We start from the raw sequence: 12,612 nt of genomic DNA, 5'->3' as shown, positions 1-12,612 counted from the left end.
AATTGATTTAAAAATATATATGATAACCACTAAACACACACACACACACACACACACACACACACACACACCCCCCACAGCCGGCTTTAGGATGGCTAAAATGAAAAAGACAGAAAATATCAAATTTTGGTGAAGATATAAAGCAGTTGGAGCTATCATAATACTGTTGGTGGGAAGCTAAAATGTACAACATTGGAAAAATCTTTTGCAGTAACTTTTATAACTGAACATGTGCATACCTTTGACCCAACAATTATACTACTAATAAATAACCCATAGAAATGCAAACATATGTTCATCAAAAGATATCTAGGAGAATGTTCACAGTAGCACTGAAATATTGATAACCTCAAACTGGAAAATACCCAAGTGGCCACAAGAGAAGAATTGGTTAACCAACTGTATATTAATACAATGGAATATTATATATCAATGGAAATGGACAAACTGTCACCACACAACAATATGGATGAAGCTCACCGATGCCATGTTGAATATAAGGAGACAAATACAAAAGAGTAAATGTGGTATCATTCCATTTATAAAAAAATTCAAAAGAGGCAATAAATTGTGGCTAGAAGTTAAGACAGATGTTACTCTTGTTGGGGGAGCAGTGACGGAAAGGGAGACTATGAGAGGATTCTAGGGTGTTGGCACTGCATTCTTTCTTCCCTTTATTTCTTTCCTTATTGAATTTATTGGGGTGACACTGGTTAACAAAATCATGCACTTGATGTGGGTGAGGGTTGTGTGGGCACATTCAGTTTGTGAAAATCCATTGTGCTGTGGCCTGTGATTTATGCCATTTTTAAATGTGTGTTATACTTGAATTACAAGTTTACTTGAAAAACATCTCAGCCCTGTTTAATACACTCACAACTCACAACCAGTTGGGTTTGAATCTGTTTTAGGGGCACTTGTGCTTCTTCAGAGGAAATAAGCTATTGCCATTTTAGTATGTTGTGCATCTCTTCACCTTGGGTTGACCCCAGGTGTCATTTGCAAGGCCCTATGGGGTTGTTATTATAGGCAGCGCAATATGAGGTGCTCTTTAACACCCTGTTGATAGGTGAAGGGAACCAGCCTCCAGAAGAGAGAGCATTCCCGGCCCACCACGGCTGAGAAGCCCTGGAATGAGAGCAGGGGAGAAGTTCAAAAGGAAACTTTCCCTTTTGGTAGAAGTTTAAAGAGGAAGGTTTTAGATTGTTTCATGTTACTCTGTCAGCCAGCTGTCTAGTTTGTGCATCCAGGTGAGAGGAGAATGAATATACGCCAATGACATGGATGTAAGCCTGGGTGGTGGATGATCGGAAGGCATTCTAGTTAACAGAGGGAACTCAGGCCTTGCAGATACATAGGTCTGGACTTGAACTCAGACTCGTCCCTGGGTGTATTTGGATGAACTTGGAGAAAGTTATGAAAACTTCAGAGTCCCAGATTTCTTATGTAAAACAGAAGAGAGATATTCTACCCTTGGGGCAAGTATTAGCTTTAAAGGTCAGAGTTTTTCGTATTTTCTTTGACCATGTTCTTCATTGAGATAAATATTTTACAATTTACATCAGCACCTACTACAAGCTTATACACATACATACACATGCACACAGATCTTACAAAGTAATACTCATTATTTGTGATGGACTAATATTTTCAATCCTATTTTTTAAAATAAAGAGTATGAGTTGCAACCATTTAAATCTATTTCATCACCTGCTAGTAAGTCAGTGCCCACAGTTTGAAAAACACTAGTTCAGGCACACAGTCATCAGGCATAAATGTAACCACCATAAAGGTTGGATAAAATAACTTCTTTAAAATTTCATAAGACTGAAATTTGCTGTTCACTAGCAAAACTGGGGCATCCAAAGCAAAAACTCCTGAAAGGAGTGGTTCTTGGTGAAGCTGCTGGCTTTAGCAGTGGCTCTCAACCTTGGCGCCATACTAGAATCACCTCTTGTTCTTTAAAAACTCCCCAGGCCCAACCGCATTCCAGGCTAATTAAATCAGAGTTTCAGAAGGTCCCACCCAGGCTCCAATGACACCTGAAGCTCCCCAGGTGACCCCAGTGTGCAGCCAAGACTGCAAACCACTGGTATAATGGGCCACATGGACAGTCTGTCCTTGTTTTAGTCCATGCTTGTTCTTCCACAGGGTCAGAGACAACTGGACACACAGCCCCCAGTTTGTCCAGGCCCTGGAGGCCTGTCAGGAGAATTATCGATATCCCAGTGTTAATACCTTGATACTCACTGTTGGGAGAGGGGTGAAAACTCACTTTCTCTGGTTCTGAAGCATTGATTACATTTGAAATCATCTGTGAATTCATCTGAAATGACATGAATGAGAAGCCTGCCAAGCTCCTGCAGGTTGGAATGAGCAGGATAATGTTGGTAAAGCACATTGAGGACCCTGGACCCAATGACCGAGATGTTATGCTAACAAAGCTGTACCGTTTGGAGTTACTACTGAGCAGAAATAAAGACAAGATTGTGTATCCCTCTAGGGTGTGCCCAGCTCACACACTCTGCTGCTGTCTCCTTAGTTTGCAGTGTGTCTTAGAATGGGAGGGGCAGAGATTTAGTTAAATGAGAAATCAGAACTTTGCCCTTTTACCTGCATTCTGAAATATGCTTTTAACCCAGACATCTCATGGCCCACAAGAGACTTCTTCCATCACATTGGAACATAGTTACAAAGATGGCCTAAATTGCCAATCTAATTGCAGTTTTATGAGAACTCTCTTTCTACTAAAGAAAACGTGCCTGAAAATTCACACAACAGAAATGCTGAGCAAGTTTTCTTTTTCTGACTTTTTTGCAAATTACCTCTTGCAAATGAGCATTTGAAAACAAAGGTTTATTTGTTTGTGTTATTTGTTATATAAAAATGTCCTTTAATTTTACATTTTTATTCATGCTAAGCCACAGGGGAAGAGGGAAAGAGGATGGAGAGAGCACAGAGAGAACATCTATCTTCCGTGTGCCATTCTGATCAATCACTTCATTTATCACATGATCCCAGACATGGGCGTTATTGCATTATGGGGCTATCGAGCTCAGATCTTTGAGGCCCATTTACTCTTCCAGAAGTATGTGCTCTGATTAATAATGGATGGTTAGCCACATAGTTAAGTAGAATGATTGGCATCTTTTATTGTTGTCTTTAAGCCTAATTTAGCGAAACTGGCTGGCCAGAGAGCAGAGGTTTGTTGCTGGACTTGCTAGCTAATGCTTGCCTGTTTATAAACCAAGAAAGTCCTCCTTCCAAAGTTCAAGCTCTTGGTGCTCCCTGGAAATTTGCTCCCTTGGATGTGGTGCTTAAGTCCTTTGGAGGCTATGGCCGCTGAGTCTCTCCTTTTTCCTCTAAGGATATTTCACCCTTTTGGTAATTGTCGAAAGTTAGTGCTGACACATGTGTATTTCCATAGACAGGCAACTTGATTAGAAATTGACCACTGCTGTGGTGTTGAAGGTACTCCATGGGCCAGGTTAAGTTTGGGAAGGATAGGATGAAGTTTGGTAGCTAAAAACTCCACTAAAGAATGTGGAGTAGAAACACCTATGCCAAAACCTAAGAATTAAAAACAAATATAGAAAGCCTGACACATAGTGAGCATTACATGCGTGTGCAAGTGTGGATGTTGAGGTGTGTACTGAGTATGAGACAGGGACCGAGGCTGCAGGAAGATGGCTTCTCTGTGACAGCTGGAGAGTGGGGTGGGCCTGGGGAATTAAAGTTTACTGCCCTCCTATCGTGTGCCAGACACTGACAGGGCCTTTGTAGACTGACTTATTCCAACCTGTACCAACCTTGCACGGCGGTGCCTCAGCTGGGTTTCTTTCACCTCCCACTTCCCACCCCAGACTCCCTCTCACCCTGTTCTGCGCCCCTCCTCAGGGAACCGCATGAGTAGGCTCCCTGATCTGAGGCTTTCACTTACGTTCGGCCAATAGTTTAGCACCAAAAGGAAAGGGAACAGGAGAAAAGTAGTTAACTTAGTCTGCTGGTCTGTTCCCATGAAGCTCCAAGGGTTGCCTGTAGCTCTCCACCCAAAACCGCAGCACTTGGCAGCTTACCCTTTGCAAAGTTACCCTTTGTGGGTTCTGCAAACTGTCCCTTTTGCCAGCCATTCAGGCCCAAGACTGCTCGTGGCCCTCCACCACCAGTGCAGTCGCTGCACCAGCCCTGCTGGTTTCCCCAAGCCCTGTCAACACCCTGTCAATGATCCCTTTATTGAAATCACCCCATCACCTAGCTCGAATGGGCCATCTGATTCCTGTCTGGGCCCTGGCCAAGACGGTGTCCCAGCCCTGTTTTTAGAGATGAAGTTCTGAAAACTCAGATGGCATAAGTAACTTGGCTGAGGTCATATAAAAAGTAACTGGCAAAATTGTGTTCTGTCCTATGTGAACACAAAGTGAGTATCCTCAGACATCTTAGAAAATGACATCCACACCTGTGGCTCGAGTTTTCTCAAAGGGGACTGGGTGACAGCTCAGGTGGGTATATGAAGCCAGTGAGTGGGGACAGAGTTGGCCAGCACTTGTGAGGTTTCCCATGGGTCAGTCGCCCACTCTGCTACAAAGGGATGTTAAATAGGGGGCTGAAGGCATCAGCACATCTTAGAATGATAGGGTCATGGAGATACCAGGATCATCTAGATGCCAAAGTAGAGCTCCTCAGAGACAGGAAACAACCACAGTCTGACATGTGCCTTTACACTGTCAACATCTGGCAATTCACCAAGGGGTTCTCGCTTTCCCCCAGTACTTTCTCAAAACCTTTGAGGTCCAGTAGGGAATAAGATGAACAGGACTGCTGTATAGTAAACCTTATGCTAGGGGAGCTACTTATCTCATTAAAAATAGCAGTATAGCTAATATTTATTGCATGGTTTTTATGTGCTCAGTACTGTGATAATGACTGTGTGTACAGGAAAGTATTTAGCTCTTCCAAACTTATGTGGTGGGTCCTGGTAATCCTCTTCATTTTACAAATGAAGAGATTGGGTTGCAGGGACTCAGGAACTTGCCTAACATCTCACAGCTGGTCAATGGTAGAACTGGGACCTAAATCCAGATCTGTTTGACAAAAACGTCCTTTGAACCATTATACAGCATACGTGTATAGGTTGCCATGTAGGTATTCTTCTCTTCCGTGCTATTCCTCCTCTAATGTAGGTGATACAGGTGCAATTATCTGATGAATATGACCCACCTTCCATCCCCTCCTTAATACACATTCCCTCTTATTTCTTCTCAATCACCCAAAGGGTGTCCTTTGAAAAATGGGAGAGCTCCTTTCTCCTTGCATAAGCAAGATGCTGTCTTTGATCTGCCATGGCTTTGAAATTATCGAATCTAGATATTATCCAACTCTCTCATCCATTCTTTAAATGGAGAGAGCAGGTTTGTACTAAAAGTAATGGGCCAATATGTAAGATGCACTAAGAGCTCGTTCATTCAATACTTTCCCAGAATATAGGAGTATTTCCAATTATCTTGCTTTTCTTTAAACTAGAATCAACAAATAAATAACAGATGCTAACTTCCATGGAAAGCTACTTACTGAACCCTGGCTGTTCTTGCTTATTGGAAACCGTTTAGCAGGGGATCATTGTGTTTCTGTTACCATGACAATATTTGGTCTCTTCCCATGTTTTCTTTCTCCAGATCTGAGGTACACTTTACACGTTGGTTATGTATGATGGCAGTCCTAAGGGGATTTTGTTTACTGTCCTTTATCAGAAGTGTGTTGTCCATATGATTATTAAAGTTTGTCAAGTTATGCTTTGTAGCACAATGGATACTTCCACTTTTTATGCTTCTGATTTTAGCTCAAGGTTCACTTACTACCAGCTGCTTTCCCGACTCTGTGGGACTATCCTAGACTGCTAAGCCCCATGCACTATGTCTTTTAATGCATTTTTCACAATCAGTGTAACTTTCTTTTTTAAAAAGTAGACTCATTTTTAGAGCAGTTTTGGGTTCAGAGAAAAATTGAACAGAAGTTATAGTTTCTACATACCCTCTGCCTCACCTCAAAACTTCCCCCCACTATCACATCCTGCAAAAAAAGTTGTATATTTGTTATAATTGATGAACTCACACTGATCCATAATTATCACCCCAAGTCAATAGTTTACATTAGGGTCCAGTCTTGGTGTTGTACATCCTTTTGGCTTTATCAAATACACAATGACGTGTGTCTACCATCATAGTATCATACAAAGTAGTCTCATTGTCCTAAGAATCCTCTGTGTTCTGCTTGTTTATTCCTTGCTCCCCACCAAACCCTGGCAATCACTGATTGTTTCATTGTCTCCAGAGTTTTGCCTTTTCTGGAATGTCATCTAGTTGAAATAATATACAATGTAGTCTTTTCAGATTGGCTTCTTTCACTTACTACTGTGTGTGAGTCTCCTCCATGAAAAGGTCTTTCAATGGTTTGATAGCCCATTTTGCTTTAGCATTAAACAATCTATTGTATGGGTGCACTACAGCTCATTTATTTATCCATTGACCTGAAGAAGGCCATCTTGCTTGCTTTCAGTTTTGGCAACTATGAATAAAGCTGCTATTAACATCTGTGTGCGTGTTTTGTGTGAACACAAGTTTTCAATTCATTTTGGTAAATACACAGGGGCATGATGAGCATGATTACTGCCAAACTACCTTCCAAAGTGACTACTACTTTGCATCCCCACCAGCGCTGAGTGAGAGTTCCTGTTGCTCCACATCCTTGTCAGCATTTGGTGGTATCAGTGTTTTGGGTTTTGACCATTCTAATTGGAAGGTACTGGTATCTCATTGTTTTAATTTGCAGTTCCCTAATGGCTTATGATACAGAGCATCTTTTCATATGCTTATTTGCCATCTGTATACCTTCTTTGGTGAGGTGTCTGTTTGGGTTTTCTGCTCATTTTTTAATCAAGTTGTTTGTTTTCCTGCATCATTTAATGCCTGTGTTTCTGCAGTAATAGAAAACCTCTGAAGGCAGGGCCTGTGACTTTGTTCTAACAGTTGTATTCTCAGCACCTAGCTCGGGGCCTGCAGAGGTACAGTAAATGTTCAGTGAAGAATGAGGGTGTGCACTCATATGAACACGGCTGTAGTGATAAATGAAGAGTCAACCTGGAAGTATTGATACTCATGTTTGCCAATTCACTCACTTTGAGGCCATGAGTAATTTAGTCTGAGCCTTGGTTTCTTAAACTCGTAAGTGAAGATAATTAAAAACCAAACTTTTTGTTATGAGAATTATATGACATAATAACTGAAAAATTCTTTATGAACTGGAGTCTAGTTACTTAAAAGATCTTACTCGTGATGAAGTCCAGAAAACTGGGTCTTTCTTAAATAAACATCGCAGGAAAACTTCAGGTGCAGGATAGCTGACCTCTGTGTTGGTGTTCACAGTGAGGTTACAGAGAACTTAGTGACAGCTGCTGTCAGACAGGTGTAGCCTCCACGCCAAGTATCTTGCTGCACATGATTTCTAATCATTGCAGCCACACTGCCTTATAAAAATAATTTTCTCTCTTTTGCAAGTGGAATGTGAAGCTCTAAGAATTTAAACAACTTGTGCAAGATCACAGGGACTGAGCGGAAATTCGGACCCAGGTAGGTTTGACAGTATACTAAGTATATTCTACTTTCCCTGAATGGCCCAAATAAAAACCTTTAGTCTATATATTTTTAGAATTTTCTAGAAGAATAAGTCCATGAAAGAGGAAAATTGAGAAACTAGAGAATTCCATTGGTTGCTTTGTGTGCTCTTGTATCTCTATCACGTGCGGTCTTCGTTTGAGCTGTGTATACTGGGTCGTTAAGAGCTTGGGGCTCTAAGTCCTCATGCAGAAAAGGGCAACAAGGGCTCTAGCAGGGGCAGTTTGGGCAGTTATGCTTTCCTCGATGGAATTGCGTGTTTCAGCCTAAGGACGAGATATGAAAGCATGAACGTGTTTATTCTTTACCCACTGGCCTGACATAAATCTAAAGCTGAGAATTGACCTGGTAGAATTTTCTTTATTACCCACAGCAGGACTGGTTATTTATGCATTTCCAGTGACTAAAAGACTGGACTGTTGAGAGCTGCTTGCCCAGTGACCCTTCTCCCCTCTCCTTGCTACATCCATAAACCTTTGTCAGAGAAAGATCAGGAGGCCACCTGGAGCACAGAACACCTTAGACAAGAGGGCTTGGAGCTGTATCTATTCCTGTGCACTCAGCCCCAACACAACAGATGCAGATCTAAAGGAGTCTGTTCGAACAAGTCGGGGCAAATTTTAGGAGCCTGACTATTGCTAGGATTTCAATTTTAGTCTCGAGCCTGCAAATATGTTTAGTGCTTATTCTGCTGCCTAGGTACAATATTCTCCCAAAGAATCCTGGTTCTTACCCTGTCCTTTCCCCCCTCCTAAAATCTCTCAGAGGTAGAAATATTTCTCCTCTCTATATTGCTGGAGATTTCTCCTTATAAAATGTATCACTTCAGCTCTGATAAGACTAGAAAATGGTAAGTGTTCTGTCATTACTGAAGGGCTGCAAACAAAAATGACCTTTCTCCCCAGCTCTGCCCAGCCACCTGCCCCTGGCCTGGCCATCATTCCCATCTGAAAACATTCGATGAGGTCTGTGAGGGCCTCAAATGGGAAAGGGTGTCCCTGTCATCAAGTCTGACATCTGCCCCGCATTGGTGCATTTTATTATCCTTATCTGCTTATTGGATTACCATTAGCTACTTATCTTGACAATGAGCAGCCATAAATATAATTTACTGGATATTGAAACTGTGAGCCATGGCTTGTTTATATCATTCTTTGTTTCCAGGTGGGATTTGGGAGTGCATATGTTTGATTAAGTAATCCTTCCTCTGCCCCACTCAGAGCAAGGGAGCATATTTCCCAGCTCCTTTCTCCGTTACCTCCTTGACAAAGGGGCCCAAATAGAAATGAGGCCCAAATAGAGGCCTAAATGGTTGATATGCTTTAGTTTTTTTCTGAAACAGAAGGATATGGCATTTGAGCAAAATATAGTACTTCCTTCACAGTGGCTTGTATGTTAGTGATGAGCATGAGCCAAAGAAAAATTCAAAAATATTCCTGACACCTATGTCTCATATATGTGCCAGTGAAGTTTTTGGAGTTCATGAAGTAAAAATCCTTTCATATCTTACCCTTAATGTATGCATGTCGTTCTTCATCTGCTCAGTGTATATCTATCTTACAAGGCCTCGAAGACAAAGCACCTACAAATTGGGTTCCAGTTGCCAGACACAGAACCCACTATTGGCAAAAAATGCTCTCAAAGTTTTTTGAAATGCTTCTTTAACTTGCTCTGAAACTATTAACACCCTTTGCCTGGGAATGCTTTCCCTGTAGTTAACTGACATTTCTGTCTGAAACCCTTTCTTGGAATCTGATATGAAAAACTCAGGGGCAGGACATGAACACTTGGGTTGAAGTTTTTTACTTGGGGTTGCTGGCAAATCCAGGAATAGAATTCAGTGGCTTGGGCATGCAAGAACTTCAAGGTTGCAACTCTGCTAATAGACTCAACAGCCACTGTTTATAGAACTCTCATCAAGCTGTTCATAAACAAGGAGGGAGGACCTGTCCTTCTCCTGTACACCAAACGGATGCCCTCCTTTCTTCCACTCTCAGAACCCCCAGAGGAACTCCAAGGCACTGATCCAGGCTGCCTTCTGGCCTCTACAACTCCCTGGGTTATCACAATATTACCTTTGAAGTTGGGAGCTGGGATAGCTCATTCATTCACGAAGGCAGATACAAAGAAAACATTTGCAGGTGATTTTATTGTTTTTACCAAGTGCACTTAAGAAAACAAAATATTCAGAAGCCCTCAGAATTCATCCCCCAAACATGTCAAACTTCTGGAGTTCGCCTTTTTCTCAGTACTGCTTGGTAAGACAGCTCAAGCGGCCATCCCGCCCTCCATGGGGTGCTTCTCCCGTGTTGTAGGAGATTTCTGGGGAGCTCTTGAGTCCACACAGCACCCAGTTTGGTAACAGATTTAGGTTTTCTTTTGTTGTTTTCCTTCACCCCACGTTGGAAATCGGTTCAAAACCTTTCTTTCCTCAGAGTGCTAAGACTTTTGCATGTAGTGAAATGTACAGAAAGCTTGAAATAACAGGAGAAGGCTCCTGTGCAGCCGGGCACAGGCAACAACTTCCCCTTGGGTATTAGACGTCACTCTCCACATGTTGCATCAGACATTCCTCACCACGGACAATTTTTCAGGAGCCAGGACTCCGTGGGCACCATCTCGGTGGGATCTTTGGGGGCCTCCTTTCCCCCTGATAGTCTCTCTTCCTCCCTGCTTCCTATCTCCAAAACTTAAATTCCTTACATGTCACTTCAGCTCTTGACTCCAACTCACGTTGATTTATGGGACTATCGGGCATAGCCAGCACTTACTGAGGTCTTCTAAAAAACTAAGAGTGCTCTACTCCATCCAGCTATCCACATTTTATTGGCATAAACTAAGGGTCATATTAAAATATTTAGCAATTGATACAGCATTGCCTTTCTCAATGAGAGTGCAAGGCATAAACCTCCCCATGACCATGACCAGACCAGGTATACCACTGCAACTCAACTATGTATGGGATGAAAAGCACAAACAGAAACAGTGAAATTGTGGTTTGGCTAGGCAGGAGTTGCCCTCCAAACTCTGCAGGCACAAAAGCAGTTTAAAGACATCCTTTCCCACTGGCCAGAGCAAGTCACTTGTTTTCTTTTGTCCTTCAGATTACACAGATATTCTTGATATTATTTATTAGTACAGGGAATATCTAGAAATGGGAAGTAAACTTTTTTTAAGGGTCTGTTGTGAGCTGGGTGCCAGCTGTAGGTCATTTAAACCTCATGCACTGATACCTGGAGGTAGATAACATAATCCACATTTAATGAGGGAAGAATGGGAGGCTCAGAGGCTTGGAGTTGCTCAGTAACTTGCCCAAGATCACACTCCTAGTAAGTGGTAGAGATGAAATTTGACCAATGTCTGGCTGAGTTTTTGGTCCATGCCTTTCCCTGCACACACAAGCGTGAGCATTCCCCAGAGTAGTTTCTTCTAGCCCCTCTCCCTTGCCTTTTGGATAGACAGGGATCATAATTCAGGCAGGTGAAGAACATAGGAAGCAGATGGCTCCTAAGAGCTTCAGCTTCTACCTCCTGTCTTCTAAGCATACAGTGAACTCCTTGGAGAAAAAGTTTACTCTCCTGTCTATAAAAGCTCTTGAGTTCTCCAAAGCTGTACAAGTGTGTGAAACACACTATACCCTCCTCTCTAAGCCTTGCTAGAGAACATTCACTTTGCAGAAAGGCTTGGGCTTCATCCACAGATACTCACTGCATTTCCTTTCAAACATCTATTGATTGGCACAATTCATTAATAGATCCCCACTCTTGTTAATATTCTGGGTAAGATATTATAATAAATAAAATAACCTAGAATGTAGAAATGTTCTCATTTCCCCATTTAAGTAGGAGTTTAAGAATTTCTTTCCTCATATTCTCTCACTTCCTACACTGACCCGTCTGAGGTCAGTATCTTGTCCACTCGTGAGGGATGTTGATGGGATGCCTAATGCTCATGTTGGGGAGGTGGGGATCCGAGACGGTTCTGAGTGGCACAGGCTCTCCTTGTTCCTGTGCTTCTCTGATTACAACTGTGTCTGCAGATGGATACAGATCTGCTGGCTCGTGCCAACAGAGAAACAAGAAAACTTTTTTTGGCATCTTGTAGTTATCACATTTCTCAAAAACTTCTTCTCCAGGGGGAAAGCAGAAAAGATTCATGGACAGATCAGATCAGAATTAGCCATTTAATAATTGTGTTAATTGACTCTAATAAAAGATAACTTTTCCCAGTCAATGAACTTCAAAAGTTTCAACAGAAATCCTTAGGATGCTGTTGGGAGAAAATCATGGCGGATGAGCCACCATCATCTCTCACGGGAACTAGCGAATTCACCTCCTAGCTGGTCTCCACTTCTCCCACCATGTGATGGGGCTCCCAGGGCCACTCTCAGACTTGGTGATTTGGTAGGAGGGCTCACAGGGCTCAGAAAGTCTGTTATATTCATGGTGCAGTTTCTTGTAGCAAAAGCACACAGGTGGAAATCAACACAGGGAAAAGGCACACTGGCCAACTCTGTGAGGAAACAGGAACAAGCTCCCATATGCACCTTCCTGGTGGAGTTCCTTGGGACATGTCTAATTCTCTCTGCAGTGATGTGTGAATTTCAGCCAGGAAAGCTTTGGTTCTTATTGGAAGTCAATCATGTAGGCTGACACCCAGCTACTCAGACTTCAGGCCTCTTACCTGGTGAGCCTGGAACAGCCTGGCCCAAGTCCTCAGGGACAATGCTACCATCAAGCAGAGTACTCCAGGGGCTCAGAGGCTAACTCCCAAAAGCGCAACAAGGACCTCTCCTGAAGCAAAGTTTTCTGTTGTTGTTATTATTGGTGAGCAACCCAGGCCTGCTGAGTTAACCCTTTCCTGCCCACACCCTCATTTACCTTGAGGCTATTCTTTGCCCAGCCAAAGTGATTCTATTTAAAACCTAGTAAAGTTAGATAATATC

The sequence above is a fragment of the Phyllostomus hastatus genome, unplaced genomic scaffold (assembly GCF_019186645.2).
Source record: "Phyllostomus hastatus isolate PE091 unplaced genomic scaffold, TTU_PhHast_1.1 phas_contig_34, whole genome shotgun sequence".
Classification (NCBI taxonomy): domain Eukaryota; kingdom Metazoa; phylum Chordata; class Mammalia; order Chiroptera; family Phyllostomidae; genus Phyllostomus; species Phyllostomus hastatus.
This window is presented reverse-complemented; position numbering follows the sequence as displayed.